At 40.6% G+C, this 25,094-nt stretch overlaps 1 protein-coding gene across 1 annotated transcript in view; it reads left to right on the top strand.

Annotated features, from left to right (window-relative positions):
• SLC35F3 (solute carrier family 35 member F3) overlaps positions 1-25,094 on the top strand; it is a 188,452-nt gene that overhangs the window by 17,785 nt on the left and 145,573 nt on the right. The gene's annotated exons all lie outside the window — the stretch shown is intronic.

Raw genomic sequence — 25,094 nt, 5'->3', positions numbered from 1 at the left:
AATCAGAAATTGCCTTTGCTTATAGCCATATAAATGCTAAAGAAGAATGTCAAGATGATTCCTTCAAATTAAACATTTCCTTCTTTCTATGCAATATCCTAAGCACCTATAATTAAAGAAAAATAGTGGCTGGATCTTGGTTATGCTTTTTGCTTACCTAATAGTAATGGGCTTTAAATTGTTGTTTGAGTATTTCCCTGACTTGGAGATTCTTTGGCCAGCTGTTCCTGATAAGGGACAGAGAAGAGACAGCTCTTCCAAGGAAAGTAGATTTTGGGGGCAGGAAAATGAGATACAATCGGATGATCTTTGTACAAGCAGCGAGTCCCTACATGTTATTTTCTACTGACATTGTTTGGACTTGCCTAGTCCTGTATCAGTCCAGGACCACAGCAATGGAGAGGATGGAGTAAATTATTAATGTGATCCGTGCCAGCTCCAGATGTGCTACATACTGGGAATTTGGCTGAGAAAGGTGCCCTTTTTTTCCCACCCCCTCCTTTCCAGATAAACTGTTCTTGACAAGGTAACACTGGCATCCACAGTCCTTTCGTGGCTGAGCCTATACGTGCGCAAAATCACACATATCCGAATCAAGATTGTAACCCTGATGGTACAGTGCTCTGTACTTTTTCATTGTCTTAAATATAAACACATGATTCGAACATGTGCAAACCAAATGCATGTGTGTGCAGTGTTGTATGCAGCGTTAGCCAATGCTGTTGCGATTTAACTGTTACCTTGGTGAAAACTGTGTCCCTGAACAGAAACAGTTGCGTTTTCCCATAACAAGTACCCTGAGAGCACATTATGTAATGATCTGCACTGACATGTTTGGATGGTTTCTTTATGTTGACTGATTGTTCTTACAGCTCATTTTCCCCGTCTCTTTCCAATAATTTAATCCATTCACTTGTATAAAGCCCATTAGTTTTGCACTGAATTTATTGTCTGTATTGCAGCTAGGATTTTGTTCATCTGTAGCATTTTACAGAAGTCTTAATTTAGCCTTTTCTACAGTTGCAGCAATGAATATCGTAGTTTGACAACCAGTTATTTCAGACTGCATACAGCACTCCTTGAGTGGTGTTTGTAGAGAAATGGAAAAATGAGTAGGGGAGTTTGAAAGAAAAGTGTATGTACTATGCTTTTTACCTGGGCAGAAGAAATAAGGTAAACCTGTCTAGGGAAAAACAGAGGGAATGCATCAGAAAAGAAATTAGTGCTATTTTCCTATGACTAAACCTAGTCTGTTTTAGCTGCTGTGCTAAGAACTCTGTAAGCACCCAGAATGTATTAAGATCATTGGCTTGGGTACTCGGTAGAATTCAGAAGCAGGTTTTTTTAATGCAGAAATTGGAACGTGCATTGAAAAATTATTTCAAAACACTGCGGAATTTTTTGTGACATTCATAATGCATAATGTTGAGCAGGTGATAGATAAAAGTGCAAGCTGAAATACACTTAGAATGAGAATACAATACACTTAGAATCAGACAATACACTTAGAATGAGAAAGTTGGAGTTTTTTAAATGACTACTTATTCAGTAAGATCCGGGATCCGCAGACGGGATGCTGTAACTGAAAGGCACCACTTCAACTAGTACATTTGCCAAACCCCAAATGAGACGTGCCGGTACTCCTGCTAATTCAGACTTTCTAACACAAAGCCATAGCCCATTACCACTTACAGCACTCCTTGCAGTGGTGTTACTTGTGGATAAAAACATAGGAATTGCCATGATTGCTATGAGTTGTGATCCATCTAATTGTTATTCAGCCTTCAAGAGAATGCAGGGTTAGGCAACTCTGAGAAGGTGTTATCATAGAATCACAGAATGGTTAAAGTTGGAAGGGACCTTAAAGATCACCTAGTTCCAACCCCCTGCCATGGGGAGGGGCACCTTCCACTAGACCAGGTGGCTCAAAGCCCCATCCAGCCTGGCCTTGAACACTTCCAGGGATGGGGCATCCACAGCTTCCCTGGGCAACCTGTTCCAGTGTCTCACCACCCTCATAGTAGAGAATGTCTTCCTAATATCTAATCTAAAGCTACCCTTTTTCAGTTTAAAACTGTTACCCCTTGTCCTATCAATAGACTGCCTGATAAAGAGTCCCTTCCCATCTATCCTGTAGGCCCCTTTAGGTATTGTAAGGCCACTATAACGTCTCCCCGGAGCCTTCTCTTCTCCAGGCTGAACAAACTCAACTCTCTCATCCTGTCCTCATAGGAGAGGTGCTCCAGTCCTCTGATGATCTTTGTGGCCCTCTGCAAGACCCTTTCCAACAGGTCCATGTCCTTCTTATGTTGGGGGCCCCAGAGTTGGACGCAGTACTCCAGGTGGGGTCTCACGAGAGCGGAGTAGAGGGGCAGAATTGCCTCCCTCGTCCTGCTGGCCATGCTGCTTTTGAGGCGGCCCAGGATACAGTTGGCTTTCTAGGCTGCGAGTGCACATTGCTGGCTCATGTTGAGCTTCTCATCAACCAAAGCCCCCACGTCCTTCTCCTCAGGGCTGCTCTCAATCCGTTCTCCACCCAGCCTGTGTTTGTGCATGGGGTTGCCCCAACCCAGGTACAGGACCTTGCACTTGGCCTTGTTGAACTTTGAGGTTTGCACAGGCTCACCTCTTAAGCCTGTCAAGGTCCCTCTGGATGGCATGCCTTCCCTCCAGCATGTCGACTGCTCCACACAGCTTGGTGTCGTTGGCAAACTTGCTGAGGGTGCCCTCGATCCCACTGTCCATGTCGCCAAAAGAGATGTTATGAGATGAACCTCTCCAGAAATTTTTTTTTTCCTGATCATTAAGAGTTAGCTGGTAAAAATAGGAGTTAACATATTTAAATGCTGTTTTTGAATGTTTTCGCAGCTGGTGTCTTATAGGTTCAGAGATAGTCTTAAAATAAATCCATCAGCTTGCCTATGTGTATTTAAACTGCAAGACAGAAAATATTGTGACAGTTATGATAAATGACATGGAATAATTCTTTTTGGCCATGCAAATAACAATGGACTTCATTGATAAGATTGTCATTGATTTATCTCAGAATTCTCGAATAACTGAAAAGATAGAACAGGATTAGATGATAACAGCAAGCTGGTCATGAAATGATGTTTTGCTAAGCTGTGAGCAAAGCTTAGCTACCGAAGTAACAATGAATAAATATCAGAATGTGATGTCATCCCCCCTTATGCCTTATATCTTAGGAAAGAAATGTGTCTGAAGTAGGAACACAAACAGGTGATCCAGGTAAAGGAGGTTAAGCTAAAGTATTTCTCTATCTTGGAAATGTAAAAAGTAACTGTACTGATACCTAGACATCCCATATAGTTTTGATGAAGGACAGGAAGATGAAGAAGGTAATTTTGAATTTTCAAAAGTATCAACAGAAGATAGACTTATTTTGGTCTTGGTCTATGTATCAAATTAAATTATGCATGTGTTTTTCTGAAACTGGGAGGCCTGTACAAAAGTATATAGTCCAATTGTGTGGGTATTCATCCCCATTAAGTAAAAACCAAACTGATCACATACTTAAACTGTTGAAACATGTAGATAGATCTTTGAATGTAAAATGTAAGTAAAAATTTACTTGCTCTGTTTCACAATATCATCCCCTTACAAGTTTGACTTTACCTTTAATGGAGTTCAGATTTTCAATTATCTGTAAGTGTGCTGAACTCCATTGTCTTATAGGATTGTTCCTAACCAGTGACACATGGTGTTTTAGGGTTTTGAAAAAGTGAAATGTGTCAGCTGCTTAAAAACAAAGTTTCCACATCTGATGATGACGTCAAAAGTGAGTTGTTTCACTTTAGTCTTACTGGTATTTTCAATGCAGGAACTGAATAAATTGTTTAGACAGATTTAATGAGTTTAATAGACTTAGGACATGCTTCAAGACTGTAGCAACTGAACAAGGAAATAAATAAGAACTAACTTCTGGCAGACTATTAATTGGGACTCACATGAAGCCATATGCACGTGTTGATGGAAAAAAAGTATCAATAGAAAATCACATGTAAATGGCAAGTGTGGTTAGTAAAGCAAGGACAGTTATATTTATAATGCCTGTAATATGTTAACAGTTCAAAATTCTTTGCTGAAGTATCTAATTCCAATAAAATTGAATTATTTTTTTTAAAGACAAGATCAAAAACAATTAAGAAGGAAGCAGGGATAAAATAACATTATTACTGTTAACTGGAAACACTTTTCCCCCAATGTTAGAGTACCCACAAGGCCCACTTGATAGCGTACTGTTTTGAATGACCCAGGCTATGCTAATCATCTGCATCTTTGTGAGTAGTCTGTAACACAACATTAATCACCCAGCCGTGAGCCATAAGGTGGGGTTTGGCTTGTCCTGACACACGTGTTCCCAGCCATGCCTTCCTATCCAAAGATTTAGCAGTGTGCATGGGCCAGGAATTCCTTTGTCTTGGAAAAAAAATTGCTTTGGGGTAGTGCAAGGAAATTTGAAGTGTGATAGTATATTTAGACGTGTAGATACTTTTTGTTGCATATTAATATTATTAATTTTATTGACATAAAAATAATCCTTCAAAAATAAGTAATAGCCACTGAATGTGTCATAGGAAAATGAAAAAAAAATGGAAAAAAGGTTTCAACCTTACTGATTCTAATATACAGCGATTTAGTGCCTATTGAAGACAGAGGTAAGTTGACCATAAACTACAAGGAACGTTACCAGGTCAGACATGTGTTGGGCATGTGTTGTAAAGATTTCTTAAAGCAGATTAAACGAGGGAGTCTAAATAAAAGCCTTTACCTCAATAAATTTCCCACTATGGGAAGAGTTGAAGAGTTGTGTGATGAAAGGACAAGAAGGGTCTAATTATTCTAGCATCCGCAGAGTTCTCTAGCGTTTCTCTTATTTAGGGTTTTGCTAAGGCAACCTAGAATTGCATTGGTTTTAAATGTATTTGTGCACTGCTGAATTTTCATTTCAAATGAAAATGTGTAGCTTAAACTCTTGTTCTTGTTATGTTTCCAAATGTATTTGCAGCATGTTATGCCTAAACCCTTTCTCCCATGCTAGGTTTTTTCACATACTGGAAGCACCTCTTCAAAATTTCTCTTCCATGCTATCTATAAGAAGAAGAATGAGTTTTGAACATTGCTCCCATGTGGGCCATGAATTGAGTACTTTATGTGATTTTTGACACTGTGTTTCCTCCCCAGTCCTGTTCTGTCTGTCCTCTGTTATACCTTCCTTTTATCCTGCTTAGCTTGTATGCTGTCGGGGTAAAGTGCTCTAAAAAATAATGCTTTTACTGTATGTAATACTGACAATCCCAATTTAGCTGTTTTCTGAGTGTTACCACAATATAAGTATTAATAAGTTATGTCCACTGATTGTACTGCCAAGGGTCAGCATGGCTCTTGTCTGACACGGGGAGGCTGCACACCTGCAAACCAGTCAAGTGACATACGTTGTGACACAGCTGGGAAGGGGGGACTGTGTGCGGTTTAATATTTAAAGGGCATTGGCTCACAGAGTCAGTCAAAGCATTTGGGTTCTCCTGATTTTGCTGGAAAAAAAGACATCTGTAGTAGTTGCATAAATGTTTCTCTTTAACAGAGAAAGGTAATCGAGAGCGCTTTCCTGTTTATAACATCTATAAATATGAGATGAGGTGTTTGGATCTGCTGTAGAAGTTTGTTAGATAATGACTAGCAGAAGAACGCTGTTCTCTTTTCATCTGTGTCCTGTGGGGTAGTTTTGGACGTTTACGTGCCAGCTGTGGGGAGGTGTGATGATTGCATTGTGACATGATAAATCTCAATCCAGGGAGCAGCCTGGATCTTTCACGTGCACACTGCTCTGAAACTTGGATCTTTTACAGATTTTTTTTTTTTTTTATTTTGTTTCACTGATTCCAAGGTGGTTAGTGCATTCAGAAAGATTATACCATGTTAATTACAAAGGAGTATTTGACAAGCTGTGTCCCTTCCCAGGGTGGAAATGTGAAGTGCAAGAACGTAAATCAATAGCATCAAGCCTTGTGATGTACGGACTCTGAGATATGAAGTGACTAGTGATGGGACAGACAAGAGTCTTATTTTTATATAAGCAAACTAAAATCATCTCTGCATTCTCCATGAATGTAAGTTCAAGAGGAAGAGAACTACGTTCAGCGCTGTTCTTGGCAGTGTTTGTTCTTAACACCTGGTCAGTTGGCCTGTGAACAGGTATGCGCAGGAAACAGCGGCAACCCAGCGAGGGAAGTAAACAGCTTGAGTGATGGCCTCTTCCATCTCTGGTTATTGCTGATGATGTCTCCCTCCTGTATGATTTTTCCCACGATTCAATTCTTTTATGCATTGCATGGGGAAGGGAGCACATTGCACCAGGAATGAACTTGTGGGAAGATGTCTTTTCTTGGTGTTCATGCTTCTGCAATATGATGGCACCTGCAAGGAAGGTGTCTCTCTTGTTCTGCGTCAGGCTTAACTATCCACTGCATGTATGATACAGTTGAAACAGATATTTCTCTCTGCACATTCCAAGATTTTGTTCTTTTTAGGGTAGCAATATGTCTGTCGAAGCAATTTATAAATAGCATTGCAGTGATGAAATTGTGCTTCAATTCAGAAGTGTTTTGATGTAACTGAGGGGGGGAGATTCTGGTGTTTTGGACAAGGCAAACAGACTTGTTTGATTAGCAGCACTGCATTCCACTTTCCTCCTTTTACAAGAAGGATGAGATTTGCAAAAGCCTGAAACAGTCTTGGCATTTCCCATTGTTTTTTAGGGGACTGGGTGCTACACATCTTGCCTGACTTTCTTAAACAAAATTGAATTGTTTGTCCGTTCTTGCCTGAATCTTAGGATTGTTAGTGATGGTAAACTTCAGTAAATTTTCTTTACTTTATATTGATAAATAACTTTCATCATTTAAAATGCCATGAAAAAATCTCTTAAGTACAAATGAAGTCTCATTATGAAAATTTATGGGACTTTAATGATGCCTAAGTAAATACACTGTAATCTATTCAGATAATTCCAAGTGAGTTTTTAAAAAATATCAGTATAACAGCTTTGTTTGCTGCTGAAGTTTTAAGAAATGTCAATCATGAAAGAGGTGGAGGTCCCTGGCTGTTTAACCAGGACTGCGTTTTTTTTGAATGGCTGAGCCCACTTTTGGTATTTGTAGTCTTTTCTGGGGGAGTGGAAAGAATTTTCCCTTGATTGAATAAATCAAATGAGTAAGCTTAGAAGCTGAAGATCAAATTACAAAACCAAATTTATTTTCTGGTCTGTAAATGAAGATGCATTTGCACATGAAGTGTGTGATTTTTTTATTTTTATTTTTTAATGTGTTTTTTAAAGGTGGCACTAGCTCTAGGCTCTTGAATGAGACAGTGACTGGACACAGACCATTGTCATAGTTCAGTTTATTACAATAAATTAATTTCTGTGTAGAGTGAACTATTTTTAAATTCAAGATATGTTATGGTAAACTAGGTTTTTGCCCCAAAGTATCCACTTCACTTAGGGTAGTTTAATTAAAAGTAACAAAAAATTTTTATGCTGGTTTTGCAGTGCCTATATCAAGTTGCTGTTTTCATCCAAAACCAGCATGATGAAACCATAACATATACAAGGTTAATCATAGAATCATAGAATCATTTAGGTTGGAAAAGACCCCTGGGATCATCGAGTCCAACCATCAACTCCACTCTGCAAAGTTCTCCCTTACACCATATCCCTTAACACCACATCTAAATGACTCTTAAACACATTCAGGGATGGTGACTCCACCACCTCCCTGGGCAGCCTATTCCAGTGTCTGACCACTCTTTCTGTGAATAATTTTCCTAATGTCCAGCCTAAACCTACCCTGCTGCAGCTTGAATGCATTCCCTCTTGTTCTATCACTAATTACCTGTGAGAAGAGACCAGCACCAACCTCTCTACAGTGTCCTTTCAAGTAGTTGTAGAGAGTGATGAGGTCTCCCCTCAGCCTCCTCTTCCTCAAACTAAACAGTCCCAGCTCCTTCAGTCGCTCCTCATAAGATTTATTCTCTAGGCCCTTCACCAGCTTTGTTGCCCTCCTCTGCACTCGCTCCAGCACCTCGATATCTCTCTCCTATTGAGGTGCCCAAAACGGGACACAATACTCAAGGTGTGGGCTCACCAGTGCTGAGTACAGGGGGACAATCACCTCCCTCCTTCTGCTGGTCATGCTATTTCTAATACAAGCCAGGATGGCATTGGCCCTCTTGGCCACCTGGGCACACTGCTGTCTCACGTTCAGCCGCTTGTCAATTAGAACCCCCAGGTCCTTTTCTGCCAGGCAGCTCTCCAGCCACACTTCCCCAAGCCTGTAGCGATGCATGGGGTTGTTGTGGCCCAAGTGCAGGACCCGGCGCTTGGCCTTGTTGAAGCACATTCCATTAGCATTGGCCCATCGGTCCAATCTATCCAAGTCTCTCTGTAGAGCCTCCCTATCCTCATGCAGATCAACACTCCTGCTTAACTTGGTGTCATCTGCAAACTTGCTGATGACACACTCTATGTCCTTATCAAGGTCATCAATAAAGGTGTTAAACAGAAATGGTCCCAACGCAGAGCCCTGAGGGACACCACTTGTGACCGTCTGCCAGCTGGATTTAACTCCATTGACCACCACTCTTTGGGACCGCCTATCCAGCAAGTGCTTGATCCAGCAGATCGTATGCTCATCCAGGCCGTGAGCCGCCAGTTTTTCCATGAGAATTCTATGGGGGACAGTGTCAAACGCTTTTCGAATGTCCACAGCCTTTCCCTCATCCAATAATCGGGTCATCTTGTCATAGAAGGAGATCAGGTTTGTCAGGCAGGACCTGCCTTTCATAAACCCATGCTAACTAGGCCTGATCCCCTGGTTGTCTATTATATGACTTGTAATGGCACTCAAGATGATCTGCTCCATGACCTTCCCTGCTACCGAGGTCAGACTGACAGACCTATAGTTTCCCGGATCCTCCTTTCTGCCTTTTTTGTACATGGGCGCTACATTTGCTACCCTCCAGTCCACTGGGACCTCCCCAGTTAGCCATGACTTCAGGTAGATAATGGAAAGTGGCTTGGCAAGCACGTCTGCCAACTCTTTCAGCACTCTTGGATGTAACCCATCCGGTCCCATAGACTTGTGCGCATCCAAGCGGTGTAGCAGGTCACTGATCACTTCCTCTTTAATTGTGATGACCTCGTTCAGCTTCCCCTCCCTGTCTCCTAGCTCACGAGGCTGGGTGCCCGGGGAACAGCTAGTTCCACTGCTAAAGAGTGAGGCAAAGAGGCACCTCAACCTTTTCCTCATCCTTTGTGACTATGTTTCTCTCTGCATCCAATAAGGGAGGGAGATTTTCCCTAATCCTCCTTTTGTTGTTAATGAATGTATAGAAACATTTTTTGTTATCCTTAACAGCTGTAGCTAGGTTGAGCTCAGCTGTGCTTTGGCTCTCCTAATTTTCTCCCTGTATAGCTTTGCTATATCCTTATAGTCTTCATGAGAGACCTGCCCCCTCTTCCAGAGGTCATAGACTCTCCTTTTGTTCTTGAGGTCCAGCCAAAGGTCCCTATTTAGCCAGGCCAGTCTCCTTGCCCGCCTACTTGTTTTTCGGCACACAGGGACAGCCTCCTCCTGTGCCTTTAAGACTTCTCTCTTGAAATATGTCCAGCCTTCCTGGGCTCTTATATCCTTCAGGGCAGCCTCCCAAGGGATTTTGTCAAGCAGTCTTCTGAACAGGTCAAATTTGCTCTCGGAAGTCTAAGGTGGCAGTTTTACTAACCCCTCTGCTTGTTTCCCCAAGAATCGGAAATTCGATCATCTCATGATCACTGTGCCCTGGACGGCCACCAACCTTTCCCCACAAGTTCTTCCCTGTTCACAAGAAGCAGGTCCAGGAGGGCACCTTCCCTCGTCGGCTCGCTTACCAGCTGTGTGAGCAAGTTATCCTCCGCACATTCCAGGAACCTCCTGGATTGTTCCCTCTCTGCTGTGTTGTATTCCCAGCAGATATCCAGGAGGTTAAAGTCCCCCACAAGAACGGCAAGTGACCGTGAGATTTCCCCCAGCCGCTTATAGAAAGCTTCATCTGCCTCACTGCTTTGGTTGGGAGGTCTATAGCAGACTCCCACAGCGATATCAGCTTTATCGGCCCTTAACCTAATCCAAACACTCTCCACCCCATCATCAGTATACTTGATTTCCGAGCTCTCATAGCATTCTCTAACATATAGGGCCACTCCACCACCTCTCCTTTCCTGTCTGTCCCTCCTGAAGAGCTTGTAGCCATCAGTTGTGGCACTCCAGTCGTGTGAGGCATCATTAACATTAAGCAGCAACTCTATTACTAATTAAGAATCTAAATAAATTATTTCACTATTTAAATCACTGTTTATCCTTATCTACTATACCTTGGGGTTTTTTGTGGTTTTTTTAAAGTAATTTAAGAAAAACCACCTGTGGTCAGAACTATAATGCAGCTTTTGTCTGAGGAAACGCTAACTAGATTAAGATAATATATATAACATGAGAAAAATGGAGCAATTTTAGAATCCTATAAAGAAGTTTTCTGATCTTTGTCAGAGAGAAAGAATTATTCATTAGATATTCAATGAAATGATCGGGCAGCAATTTTCAAGCATCCGTGTAAAGATTGATTGTGTTTTTTAGTTTGTTTCTTTTCTGCACCCTTGTCATAAGATTATGGACCTCACTCACCCAGGATAATATGGAAGCCAAAAAGGAACAGGACGTGTTGGAGAAGGAACAAGACATTTACGAGGAACAGTTGCGTTGCTGGTGTGAGTCTAGATGCAGCCTCTAACTGGTTGAGTCTATAGATGTCTGCTGCCTGAAACATATGTGAGGAGAGTAGGCACACTGTGCTTGCTCCTGCTGTTTTCTGTACTTTTCAACAGGCATCTGTTGTTGTGCACTGATCATACTGGTTTTCCCTGTGGGGACAGATGCCAGCTGTGCCTTAGCAAACAAGTCCCCTTCTTCTCCCTCTTTCTGTTTTATTAACAAAAATGAAAAGAGGAAGCTCGAGGATAAATTAAAAAATGAGAAAGTGTGTGTATGGGAAGAATGGACAGATAATTGGACAGAGCACCCCCACTGCTCCCTGGAGGCATCAGAGGATCTGGGTGAACATTGTCCTGTAATGGTCTGCCCATGGACGTGACAAAACCATAAAATTATAAAATCATAGAATCGTTTAGGTTGGAAAAGAGCTTTAAGATCATTGAGTCCAACTGTAAACCTAACACTGCCAAGTCCACCAATAAACCATGTCCCTAAGTACCACATCTATATGTCTTTTAAATACTTGGACGGCTGCCCGTCCAAATCATGGGCAGCCAGTTTCTCCAGGAGGATGCTGTGAGAAACTGTATCAAAGGCCTTACTAAAGTCCAGGTAAACAACATTCACAGCCTTTCCCTCATCCACGAAGCGGGTCACTTTGTCATAAAAAGAGATCAGGTTTGTCAAGCAGGACCTGCCTTTCATGAAACCATGCTGACTGGGCCTGGTTGTCCTTCATATGCCGCATAATGGCACTCAGGATAATCTGTTCCATGACCTTCCCAGGCACTGAGGTCAGACTGACAGGCCTGTAGTTCCCTGGATCATCCTTCTGGCCCTTCTTGTGGATGGGCATCACATTTGCTATTCCCCAGTCATCTGGGACCTCCCTGGTTAGCCAGGACTCCTGGTAAATGATGGAAAGTGGCTTGGTGAGCACTTCCGCCAGCTCCCTCAGTACCCTCGGGTGGATCCCATCTGTCCCCATAGATTTGTGTATGTCCAGGTGTTGGAGCAGGTCCCTCGCCATCTCCCTTTGGATTATGGGGGTTTCATTTTGCTCTCCACCCCTATCTACTAGCTCAGGGGTCTGGGTACTTAGGGAACAACTGACTCTGCTACTAAAGACTGAAGCAAAGAAGGCATTAAGTACCTTTGCCTTCTCCTCATCCTTTGTCACTATGTTACCGCCTTCATCCGATAAAGGATGGAGATTCTCCTGAGTCTTCCTTTTGTTATGGTACGGGTGATGTCCAGGCAGACTCAAAGGGCAGAGGTAGATGTTTCTACTAGGGCTAGGCATGGCAATGGTTGAGAAGACTTTCCCTGTCTGCTGGGTTCTTGAGATGGAGAAAATGGTTGCCAGATCCAGAGCACCACTCATCTCCTGGAGCCAGCAGTGTGATGAATGCTGTGGGTAGGTTGCCCTGTCAGCCTCTGGGCTCACCCACCGTGTCAGCCTTGATCATTTAAACCATAGTCTTCTGTCTCCTGGTTAAACTGGAGTCAAATGACTTAAAGTCATTTCCCTTCTCTTGATTATTGATCCTTATATATGGTCATGCCTAATCGTCCATGCGTGAAAATTACTGGATTTGAGAGTTAACAGTGAAGTCCAAGGAAAAACAGGTTTTGCTTGTATTACCTTCCAAGCTTTATAACCTCTCCATCTCAAAAAGAAATCGGTTCAGGATTTCTTTTATCTTCTCCTTCTTTCTGTTGTTTGTTTTTGTCTTGCTCTCTGCATAAGAATGGTCAGGAAGACCATTTTCTTTGGTTGAAGGACCCTCTGAAATACTGCAAGAGTTTGTTCACAGTTAGACGTTATCCCATCTGTTGTCACGAGTTTATATTAAACAGGTTTAAGCAGAAATTAAAAGTAAACAAGGAATTTTAAATAACCTGATTTAACATTCTTTCTTTTTAATGAGAGGCTGCACAAGTCAGAAGCCACTGTGCTTTATTCTATCATCATTTCATGCTGTCATTATTTTTCAGTTATCCAGCAAAACGTGAGGAATCTAGAGCTATATTTAATGTAAGTGAGGAGAAACACCCTTCATGATTTTTTATGTAACACCTCCTTCTGAACATCATTCTTTGTAAAGAAGGAAGAAAAGACACTAGAATCTTTTTTGCTTGCTTTCTGCCACGTTAGTCACCTCTTTACCAGGTTCTTTTTGTCAATACCTGAAAATGTTTCCCTTTCAGGCTAAGTTGTGCGTGTGTTGGGTTTTTTTTCCCCTTTGGTAAGAATAGTTCTGTAGGTAAGTGCAGATAGATTTCAATGCTGATTTGCAGGTCAAATACCTTATTTCATTCTGGCTTTGTTTGGAATTTTAGGACCCTACTCATTTTGTTTGTTGGGTAAAGCAGCAAACTTGGAGATGACCATTATTTGGTCACATCACTGCAATGCTTTGTGAACAGTAAGGAAAGTTTGGTTTCTGTTGAAAGGAGCGCTACAGTTTGGATAAAATTATCAACATTTCTGCTGATTGCTTAAATAAATTTAACCATGTGGCTCATCTTCAGTTTTTCCATACTGCTTAAATATAAACTCTGACATTATTTGATTTAGCAGGCAATAGAACAGTGTATCGGGTTAGCTGCTATAGTTTCTCATTAAATTCTTTGCCTTTTGTTCCCTTGGTTACTACAATAAATTGACTGTGAGTATATGTTTATCTGACATTGGTTTTGTTCCTTTTTCCTTTTTTAATATTTCTGCTCTGTTGCTATATTTTGTATTTTTCCTAGCACCTTCTGTTTGTCTGCCTCTGCATGTTTCCGTCTTACGTAAAGCATCGGTAATTTCATTTTTATTAGGCACGTGGGGGACCTAGGATGTAAGGTCTCTTCTAAATTAACAGGGAAAGACAGGATGGTCTCTAATTCTAACAGACATTTTAGGGAATCTATTGAATTACTGAAACAAAAATCAAATAAGCTTTCATTTAGAATTTCACCTGAAAGTTCCTATCTATTGCTTTCCTTCTTTTTCCCTTAGACTAACCTTGGTTCTTCCTCCTTTGTTTCCTTTAATGTCTTAAAACCTAGGGTTTACTGCATAGTGGGGTTTTTTGTTTGTTTGGCTTTTTTTTATTCTGCAGGTAATGTTATATACATAGAGCAATTTTCTTGTAGAAGCAGTTACTAATGAACCTAAATCTGTCCATTTTCAGAAAAGCACATACATACTTGTCCTCATGATCCTAGTGGACCTTATGCTTTATTGCCACTCATCTGTGGAAGAATGCTTCTCTCTTACAGGCTTTTCTTCAGAAACTGCATCTGACTTGGGGATGTTGTTGCTAATCTTTAGTCTCAATACATCTGTGCTGTTAATGCAATCAGAAGGTCTGACCTGCATGTCAAGTGCTGGATTCTAAATTACTACTTTGCTACATATGAGTGTTGGGTACCATTATGCTTTCTGAGCACTGCTATTTTTTACAAGTCATTTCAGGTTTTAATATCATTGCTTATTTGAATATTTCTCAGATGCCAGCCCAAACTATCATGTAGAACTTCTGTAATCAATTTTTGGAACTGATGAAATTATCTACTTGCAAATAGTGCAAAGGAATTTTTTATTTTTCATAACAACATATTTTTTATTATGAACAAGTCAAGGGGATGTGGAGAATGTAGTTCTGTGGTGCAGTCAGATTACGTTGTTGCTGAATTGGGTTTTGCTGGAATGTATGTGGTGGGTTTTTGTTTGTTTGGTGTTTTGTTGTTTGTTTGTTTGGTGTTTTTTTTTTTTTAAAATCTTATTACACAGTCATTGGTACTTGTGAAAGTGATCTCCTAATTAGGTAACAGAAAACAATTCTGTAACAGCCAAGATTTTAAAACAGCACTGTCTGCAAAAGTGCTTTAGTTGTTTTCTGGTTGACATGTTGTCAAAAGATAGGAAATCCTAACTTAAAAGGAATGGTATCTTTTCATCAAACTGAAATTTAGTACCCTGATTAAATGGGCAGATGAATCATTGAAGCAAGTAATATATTGCTGATATAGTTACACATTTAACACTAGTTCTACAGAACAGTAGGAACAGTGAAGTAATATAAAAGAACCAAAATCATTTAGAAATGTGGGCAGGAAAAAAAGCTGAATTTGGAAAAGTGCTAGGTTACATCCACACCTGGGAGAGTTTTACTTGATACAGCTTCAGAAAAGTGATTTTCGACACAGATATTTGTTAGAAAGGGGAAAAGCCTGAGACACAGCAGTACTGAGGGTGGTCTGAGAGTAGGAAAAATACTGTAGATGTGAATTTACAATGGGATATACTGATGGGGAAAAACGTGACTGTTCATGTGTCATAAGCCCATCCTGGGAAATAGGCAATTGATGCAATGATGGAATTGAACTGGATATATACTTAGTTCGGTTCTGGACACCGTTTCTTTGGTATATTGTCAAACTTGAGTGAGCCCAAGGGAGAAAACAGATTTGTGTTTAGTTGGCAAGATGGGACCAGCTTTTAAGTGAAGAGTAGTAGAAATGAGTGTTTGCTTAAACCTGTTTTTTTTTTTTATGTGGTTGGGCTCGATGATCTCAGAGGTCCCTTCCAACCACTAAGATTCTGTGATTCTGTGATTATTTAGCTTGATTAAGAAATAAAAGAAAGGACAGAAGTACAACACTGGTGCTCTCTTAGTTTAGCGTTTGTGTCTGTGGAAATAGTAAAGGGACTGTGATTCTGCTGTTTTCCACATAGATTATCAGAATCAGTGTTGCCTGAGAGAAACACATTCAGGAGCACATTTGATGTGCTTTTCTGCCTGGGAAGCATCACAACTATTAGAAGGAAACGCTTGAGGAGGTCTTGCTGGGGCTGTACATCTTTTGTTCTGCTGGCAGTCACCACATAATTTGTAACACAGCTACTGAGCCCTGCATTGTGCAGGAAACTACCTTGAAGAGGAGTTGATCCGTACTGCCAATGACATGTTCAAAAAATAGAACTGGCACAGTTTGCAGGCATATACATAAGTTGTGCCTTTCTTTCTGCAGGGTCTTATAAGTTATTAAGAGGCAGCGTAAGGAGTAGAAGCTACAAAAGATTTATATCCAGGTGGCATGGGCTGACACAAAGCAAATGGATCAAGGACACTGAAAGCCTGAGTGACTTAAGGAAAGAGGGAGCCTCCCTAGACATTTGCTGCAAATAGCCGAGCTTGCTTTGTTTTCCAGGCCATTTAATTTAATGAATAATGACTTTTTACCCATAATCATGACTGATGCCATACCTTTTTGTCCTGAGGTTGAGACCAGAAGATGTTATTCTTATTGCAACCTCGCAGAGGTTCCCTATTACTTTAGTTCACTTCCTAACTAATAGTCATTTTTGCAGTAAATGAGGCCTGTAAATATTGCAATATAATACGCTAGAGCCTCTGCTGTGCAAAGACCCGGTTTCAATACCATGGAAAATATGTAAAAGGAACTCTGGTAAACCTAGAGATGGCATAACTGACTTTGGTGTTTCATTTCAGTGACCCTTCTTTCAAGGATCAAGTAAGAAGAGTGACATAGTATATTCCCTGATTTCTGCCATGTGGTGCAGGACCTGTATAGCTACCCTTATGAAAACCAGGAGACCTCCCTTCTGCTAGTTGTGTCTGAGAATTGGGCCCCACGTGCCAAAAGGCTGTTTCCTATCATCTAGCACAGCAAGAGCTTGGAAAAGCATGGTGTTGTCATGAGGACCTGAAAAATATGATCCTATTCCAGGAGTAGGAGCTCTTCTTTCTGTGGCTTTCACCTCTTTCTGCAGCTAGGGGCATGAAAGACAAAAGCTCTGAGTCGTCAGTTTTTGTTTGATGTTGCTTGTATTTTAGATCTGCCTCTTTGCCATTTACAGAATGATACAAAGGATTCCTGTGAAAGACAGGAGGAGAGTGGACTGGAGAAGACAAGTCTGGGACGTAAATCTTTGTCTCTTCACTGGGCTCAAACAAATCCTTGGCTCTTCACTGGGCTTCAGCTCAAACTGCCCCAACTAGTCTTAGTACACCAGACTCTAGGGACAGTCCCTGTCTCCTGTGTCCTCTAGAAGGATTGATTTCTACAGTAGCCTCATCTGTGACCATTGTGCTCTGCTCCACTGGCACCAACCAATATATATATCCAGTTAACCTAGACTAGTAACTCATAACAGTTAATCTGCATTGAGCTTGACGTTGTTGCTTTTATTTGAGATCTAAAGCGCTTGTGTGCCTGAATGCTTATCGTAGATTTTAGTGTGGTTTTTTTTCTTCTCACCACTATCAACATGGGTTGCTTCTATCATCACTCTATAATATTATTGATATTTTAATTTAGAAACTGATTTGATGAAGGATATTGCTGTATTTACTAGGCATTCCAGTTACTCTACGATATTAATGTTTTCTATGGAAAAGGTATAACCTCTGAGCTTGTGAGTTTCATCAGAAATCATCACTTAGAAAAATTAAGAATGTGGTCAAAAATATTTGTGTTTGGTTTTTTTGGGGCAATCTCTGCTTCTAGTGGACTCTTCCCTTTCTGAAGAAGAATACTTTTAAAAAATGCTCCGTTTTTAGCTGAAATGTATTTCTAATCAATGGCTTTAGTTTTTAATGCAATTTCAAATCTGAACTTGTAGTTAAGTTTTAAAATACCAATTTTGTTTTAAAGGAGAATCTGTTCTGGCTGGTTGTCATTAGAATGAAATACGGTACTGGAAAGTTCTTAGATCAAACAACTGAGATCACTTATAAAACTCCTACTTTTTAGTACAATCATTTTATGTGCCTATTTTATATCTTTCTATTTGTTGTGGAAGTTAAATTTTCTATTTTTAAAATCTATTTGGAAATCATTTAAAGGAATATTTTGCTTGAATCTTACTCCATTTGTTTATCTTAAGATCAGCAGCATAAATCTTCCTTTGGTAAGGTTTTGGTGTACTAATGTTTCATGTAGGCTAATGAAGTGACAACATGAAATCATAAATAAATACCTTTTTTATCTTTTTTTTTTTTTTTCTTATATGAGATGCTTTGAAACATTTGCTTTTTCTTGATTTTTCTTTGGATTGTCTGAATCTGACTTAATCGTGCATTAAAATGGGCTTGCATGAGGAAGGCCTGACATATACTACACAACATCACAGGCAAAATATCAAGAAGCTTTGGTGTCCTGCATCATCTTGTGAGACTTAAAAATAAAAGGGAAAATAATATTTCTTACAGCTTCTTGACAAAACTACAGCCTAGTTTCGTTCCCATAAATGTCAGTGGTAGAATTCCCGTAGTTTGCAGAGCAGCCAACACCAAACAAAGGGTTTTTTCGAAAGCACTAAATATGCACAAATCGATCAGCTAAGTGCACAGTACCCCTGAGGGAAGTGGTGGTGGCTTAAAGATTTTTTTCAAACAAACAAACAAAACCAGTATTTCCCAGAGTATCTTCCATTCACCGTTTCAAACCAGTGACTGTTTTAACTTTCCTGAGCAGTTGTGAGAGGTTTAGTGGGTATCTTAGTCATATTTTGTGCAGACGTTTTAGATGTTGTCAACTCATATCTTCCTACCCTATGGCAGACTTGGCAAGAGTTGTTAGTATGTAAGCACAGTCCCATTTGCAGGGCATTTTCTTTGCTGAAACCCAGTGTCACCAGCAGTTTCATCTCAGATGCTTAAAACCAAAGCTTTGCATAGGAGGGAGTGAGCTGTAAGTGAGCATTCTTTTCTGCTGCTGTGTGGTAGGGCAGGCAGCACAGTGGAAAAAGGAACTGGAAATAGTGAAATCTTACAGCACTTACACAAAACATCTGCTAGTGCTTTTAGGATGAGCTGTGGAGGAGCTGGATTATTTCCTGTATTGTAGGTGAGATTACTGATAGTGCATAACACTGCAATTGATCATATAGTGGTAGAAGGATACATCCACGTGGTTATTAATTGGGCTTGTCTCTTGTTTTTTTCAAGAGATGTTGGGAGATACTAAACAGGATTGAAATTACGCGTGCCCTACACTGCCAGTAAATTTAGTCATGACTGTTACATCAGTCATGTACGTTTTATGTTTTTTCATCTCTTGTACATGACTTCCAGATAGAATAACTTAAGCATGCAAAAAAATTTCATGTATATATCTAAGGAATCCCATTCTGTGAAGTGCCGTTGTGATACAGGCCGGGTCCACGTGAGGATGAAGAATGAGCAATGTGTCAGTCCCCTTTCTAATGATGCTCAACCTGTGTTTTTTCCTACTGTTGTTTCATCTGCTGTAATTTGAAACTACTACCAACACCAGAGGCTTATACTACAGCGCAAAGCTTAATTATACCCATCTGAAGAAAAGTGCCGATGAATCAGCTCTTTACCAGGCTGAATACTGAATATTAAAATGGCTCAAAATAAGATATTTGCTGCATTTACAGATGTAAAAGATTCTGTGGTTGCCCAGCAACCAGGGGAGAGAAAGCAAACAGTGAATGCTGCTCTTCACTAGTAGTGGGGAGCACCGGTGCTTTGTCGTCATGGGCAGTAGTCCAAATGGAAGACCACCTCTGCTAATCTAGGTTTCTGCTCAGACGAACACATCCACCTCCTTCTGGACTTGTTAACCTTTGCAGAAGGCGGGAATCATTAGCTAAAAGATGAATTGGCCATAGAAGCACTTGTGCAAATTGCTAGTTGTGTAGCCAGGCTTCCTAGGGAGAATGCATGGAAGGGGAGTCATGTCTGTAGAAAGTTCATTGGACTTTGTGGACTGTCAGTGCCTCTAAGCATTTAACTGGGCTACACCCATGCTCACTGTTGTCACATAGCCACCTCTGAGGGTGATGAGTAGTTCATCACAAATATCAAACCCGGATCTATCTGGATGTAACTGAAGCTCGCTTCTTTTTCTCCTTCTCCCCATGGACTGCAGAGCATTATTCCCTTCTTCCTTGCAGCAGCTTTTCATATTTTGTTAGAGTGGTAACATCTTCACTTCTGTGTCCTCTCCATATCTTTTACATCCCTTTGACATCTCTTTGTATCTCACCAATGCTAGACTTCTGATCGTTCTCACTGTTTTCTTCTGGATTCTGTCCAGATGGTCTGCACCGTTGTTGACAGCTACTCCAGCTACGACCTTACCTGTGATGAATGTGTGCAGCTCCTTTCCAACTGCTGCAGTGCAAAAAGGGACCTGCTGCAGTTGGCTCAAGATGCAGGACTGCATGCCCACGTGGCACTTCAAGCAGCTGCGAGTGCGTGCTGGTTGCTGTGCCTAGGCTCACACCTCATGTGTACACCTCTAGTTGCTGGTGCAGGTGGGTCACTCTGTGTGCCTGGGAGCACCTACCTGGCCATAGCCTCATGGTGGGGGAAAGCACTCTGAGCATACCAGTGCTAGAGGTACCCAGTATGTCTCCAAGTCTCTGTTCCATCATTATCCTTCTCTTTATACGTCCCAGACAACAGCATGGTCTCGATGACTTCTGTTCATGTTATGATCCACAGCAGCCCACATTTCTGCAGAAAAACTACTTATTCCATATTTGTGTTACTGGGTTTTCTCACCAGCACTCAGGACCTTGCACTCAAGCTTGTTGAACATCATCCACACTTCTCATCAAGGTGTTGTTGAGACGGCACCAATTAAGTTGGTGTTTGGACAGCTGTTTCTGCCTTCCCTATCATAGAAATTGTATATTGGGTACCAAGTGAACCAGGAAAGAGAAGTACCTAATCACCCAGGGAAATTATGCCACTGCATAGGGAAGAGGAGAGAGTGAACTGTACCAGGTGCCTAGTGATTCAGAGGAGTAATGCTAGATTCCTCTGATCTGGCTTTAATCCCAAGGAGCAGTTTGAGTACTGAAATGGTGAAAAATAATGGAGATATAAAAAATTGTTCTCATACTAAAGAAATGAAAATGAAATTTTCAGTATGTAGGGAAATTCAGTGTTGAAAATATGGTTTTTGCCTGCTTAATGCCCCATGCATCTTGCTGTAGTTTTCTGTAGGTCTGTAATGTGTGGAGAAAGGCTTTGGTCGACTAATGTACTTGCTATTTGATGCTGCCATCAACCCTTCCTTCTTTGCTTTTAAAAATCTATTGAGTTTATTTTTACTTTTTTTCATGGTAGAGTAAGACAAAAACCATACCGTTTTCATGGTAGAGTAAGAATAAAAACAATACCATTGGGTTTTTATCTTGGGAGAGTTCATTTCCTGGTAAAAAGGAGAAATATACAGGGGCAGTGTAACTTTGCTAATATTCTGACTGGTACTTAACAACCAGTTTCTCAGATGGGTACTTGTCCGTGACCCCACAATGCAGTCATTCTCATAAGTCTGTGCTTCATAATCGGTCTTTATATTTTCCCAGTAAATTCCCTCCACACGCTTTCACAGCCTGGATAAAACTATGATTAAAAAAAAAGAATCTTGCAGGCTTATTATTTTCTGGGTTTTTTTTGTGTGTTTCTATTATTTTCTGTTTCAGTTTTATAAACAGAGATGTGTGATGTCTATATGTTAACTTTTCTAATTGTGAGAGCCTCAGATTGTATAGAACTTTCTAAAGCTTCAGATCATGTATAGGGCTTTTTCCTACTAACTTTTGGTTTCAAATGCTTGTCTAAGCTACAAAATACAGTTCCAGGGCTTCATTAGTATCCGTATCACACAAACAGTACAGACAAAGATGAGAAGTAAATAGCGTGAGCAGTATTTGTAGCCACTATTGCTGTGCAGTATCCTGCACTTCTGCATGTCAGGGAAGCTGATGGTTTACAGCTCTCCAGCAAGATCTGCAGGAGAGAGCTCTGGGGCTTGTGCTTCCATGTCACTTAAGTGCTTTTGGAAATTTTCATTGACGTGTCTGAGTATGAATTCAGGAACCTCTCAAAGGCTCTTAAACAAATCTGTTCTGTCTGTATTTCAGAAGTTCACCATAACTCTGCTAAAAGGCTGAAAATCAAGATCACTTTCCTTTCTTAAGGCTGTGCTGTTTTGTTGCAATGGAACTAAATCTTGTGAAATTAAAAAATAAAAAAACTTATCTCCTGATGCTGCAGTAATTATACACATGCTTGATTTTAAGTACAGAAGCAGTTTGTGGAGGACTTTGGGAGTAACTGTGTGAGCAACATTTCGGTAGTGTCTGTTTTTCCCACAGGTTTTCGGTTTGCTTTTTTTTGTATACTGAGCTAACATTATCCAGCAATAGCAACATTTGAGAAACACAGCCTTTCTAATTTCCTTCATTGTAGAAGTTTATCTAGAATTGGAGCCGTGTGATTGTTCAGATAAGTTAAGGGTTTGAAAAAAAATTAGATAAATTATTTTTTAAAAGTGAAGTAATTTCAAAAAATTGGAGCTAAGTAGGTGCAATCGCTGCTCTGTTTTTTTCAGTCATTTCCCGCTGCTGTCGCCTTTGCTTCGTTTGCTGTTCGCTTCCCTGCTGGCCATCTTTTTCCTTGTCCACCTGTTCCCCACTTGCTGTATTCTTTTCTTATCTTCATTTTACTGTTCTGTTGCTGACTGATGCAGCATTGCCAATTCCTTTGATTTGCTTAAACAAAATGCACTGCAAAAGCAGTACCTGACTGCTGCAGCTTTGATTTGAAAATATGGGACTGTCAGAGGTCCCATTGTCCTTCAGCATTGAGGGCTGGCGAATATTTTAAGGACAGGCTGCTCAGCAGCTGTGGTGTGTTACCTCTTGTGACTGATCAGCAAGATTTTCCCTCTAGACTTCAATCTGTAGGTTCATAAACTCTTTTATAAAGTGTCTGGCATCTGCTCTCAGGAAGGTGAATCAGGGATAAGCAAAAGCCATGTTGTTTAATGAGATTATTCATAGGTGGTTTTTAATAGGTGATCTTTTGTGTTGAGTAGCAGATGTAATTAATTGTGCTATTCCCAACAATGGGAAAAGCACATCGATGATCAGTTCACATCCACACTGGTGCAGACATACCTGGGGTGCTGCTGCTAATTTTCAGTCAGAGCAGTTTCCCTGGCAATTTTAATGCGTTTGCCAGAAAGCTCACAGGGAATTCAAGGTGAACCAGCAGACCTGCACAGAGCAGAAGCTGCGTCATCTCCCAGCGCAGCCCCTTTGCCTTGGCTCCAGGAGAAAGCAGGTGACATAATTCAGGGTAATCCGTTACCTGTCGTAGACCAGATGTTGCCCAAGACCTGTTGCTCCCCACCAGGCCAGAGTGGTTCTGTGGATGTGTGAGGAAGAGGAAGACCAGGCAAAGCCATGCAGCTGCAAGGGCACAAGGGGCCATGTGATGTGCTCCTCTCCTGGGTTAGTCGTGGTGTGGTGTCTACTGTCTCTCCACCAAGCAGTTCGAGGGCCTCTCCCCAGGAGATGAGCCATCAGGAGAGACTGTGAGATGAAGTGAAAACATTTTTCTAGCATCCTAAAGACAGATATTTATTCAGGTTATCTCCCTTTTGCTGTGCCTCTGCTTTCAGATTTAGTATTAATAATGACAGTAATATTGAAGCTGTCTACAACAGGGCATGCACACAGTCTCGGTGACTTAAAATATTTTGATTCAACGAAATTGGTAGGCAGTGCTATTGGCAAGGTAGTTCAAGCAGGATTGCCATCCGATTTGTCTACAGCCAATGTGGCTTGATGATTCCTGCACACCTGAGCTGTGCCGCAGGAAATACTGAGAAATGGCCATTTTTCCAGAGGGTTTCAGGGGTGCTCTACAGAGGTAGCCACCCTGCAAGAGCTAATACAAGGAAGTTTTAGCAATTCTTTGGTTGGTACAGAAAAGCTGTACTGATTTTATATATTTGAATACAAAGGTAATTGTGGACTAGCTCCATGTGCATAAAAGCAGCAATCATACAAAATGCAGAATGAAGCCTGAATTATACTTAAAAGCAAGCAAATCCAGAAAGCCAGAAGGAAAAAAAAAATGGTGGGGGTTTTATGGTCAAAAAGCCAATTAAAGCCTTACAGAGCTTATAGAAAAGATTTAAGCTTAAAGCCTCCATGAAAGCTTACAGAACATATGCCAAGGCAGAAAATTAGCAACAGTTTGCAATAGCTAATTCTTTTATTCAAAGTGAACTCTGTCAGTTTAAATTGTTTCTGTTTATAGTCTGAATTGACTACACTCATTAGGAAAGGAAAAGCTGAGGTGGGGCAGATAATGGGGAAATACACAGGAAACTGCATGTGACCAAACAGCAAAAATAAGTAATCCTAGTCTTTAGGTAGTGGCATAATGCCAAGTTCAAGGATGATACTGAATATTTTTGCTTTAAAAACAAATTCTTCTGTTGTAATTTGCTTGCTATGCTCACAAATGGTTATAAATCTAAGTCTTGTTAATGTGTGTTTGTTTAGAAACAGTTTCTGATACCATTTGTGGGGGGAGAAGTGGATTTGTGAGCTGAGAATTCATAATCCCAGCACCTTGAAGGATCCTTCTTTTTTCCTCTTCTTGTTCAAGGAGGAAACACTAGGAGCCACAAAATATTTTGTAGCATTTAAAGGAACAATTTGTTGGTATATAGGCTGTACCTCTGTAGAATGCATTATCGTGCTGCTCCTGAATATATAGAACTAGAAAAGGGATACAACCAGGTGCTTCAGCTTTTCAATTAATGATCCTAATTATTTTCAGTAGGTGATGGGGGAAGTTGCTAATGCAAACAACCAAAGGTGTTTTAATCAGTAATGGGTATTGGAGGCATCACCTATGGGCAAGGACACTACTTCTATTCACTGTTTTATTCCTCTTTAGACACAGCAAAAGTATGATTGATATTAATAGCAATAACAATATCGGGTTAATAGTAGCCTTTAATAACCAAGTCTATTGGAAAAAAAAATCTCAGGAACACTGGATCTCTGTGATGTGTTGTAAACTTTTCTAAAGAAAAATTCTTAGCAACGCAATTGGAACAACCCAAGGACAACTGTCCATATGGATTCTGACAAATAACATTTATATTTAGCTGGGTCAAATTGATCTTCTGGTCTTTCTTGTGATTGCTGCTGGATTTGTTAGGATGGATCAGTGATACAGACTCTGTGTTTACCCTCCGAGTAATTGACATGATCTACATCAGTTTTGAGAAAGTTTTCTGAAATGTTTTGCATTTGTTCTTAACACTTTCTTATCATCAATTATTACAGAAACTCAGATGATCAGCCCAGAATTATTACCTCAGTACTGTGTTATTCCATTTTCTCTGATTGTACTAGTCACCTTTATCTTTTTATTGTTAAAGATCTTGGCTATTCTCAGG

This window comes from Chroicocephalus ridibundus, chromosome 3 (assembly GCF_963924245.1).
Source record: "Chroicocephalus ridibundus chromosome 3, bChrRid1.1, whole genome shotgun sequence".
NCBI lineage: Eukaryota > Metazoa > Chordata > Aves > Charadriiformes > Laridae > Chroicocephalus > Chroicocephalus ridibundus.
The sequence above is the reverse complement of the archived record's forward strand: the minus strand, read 5'-3'. Positions and strand labels throughout refer to the sequence as shown.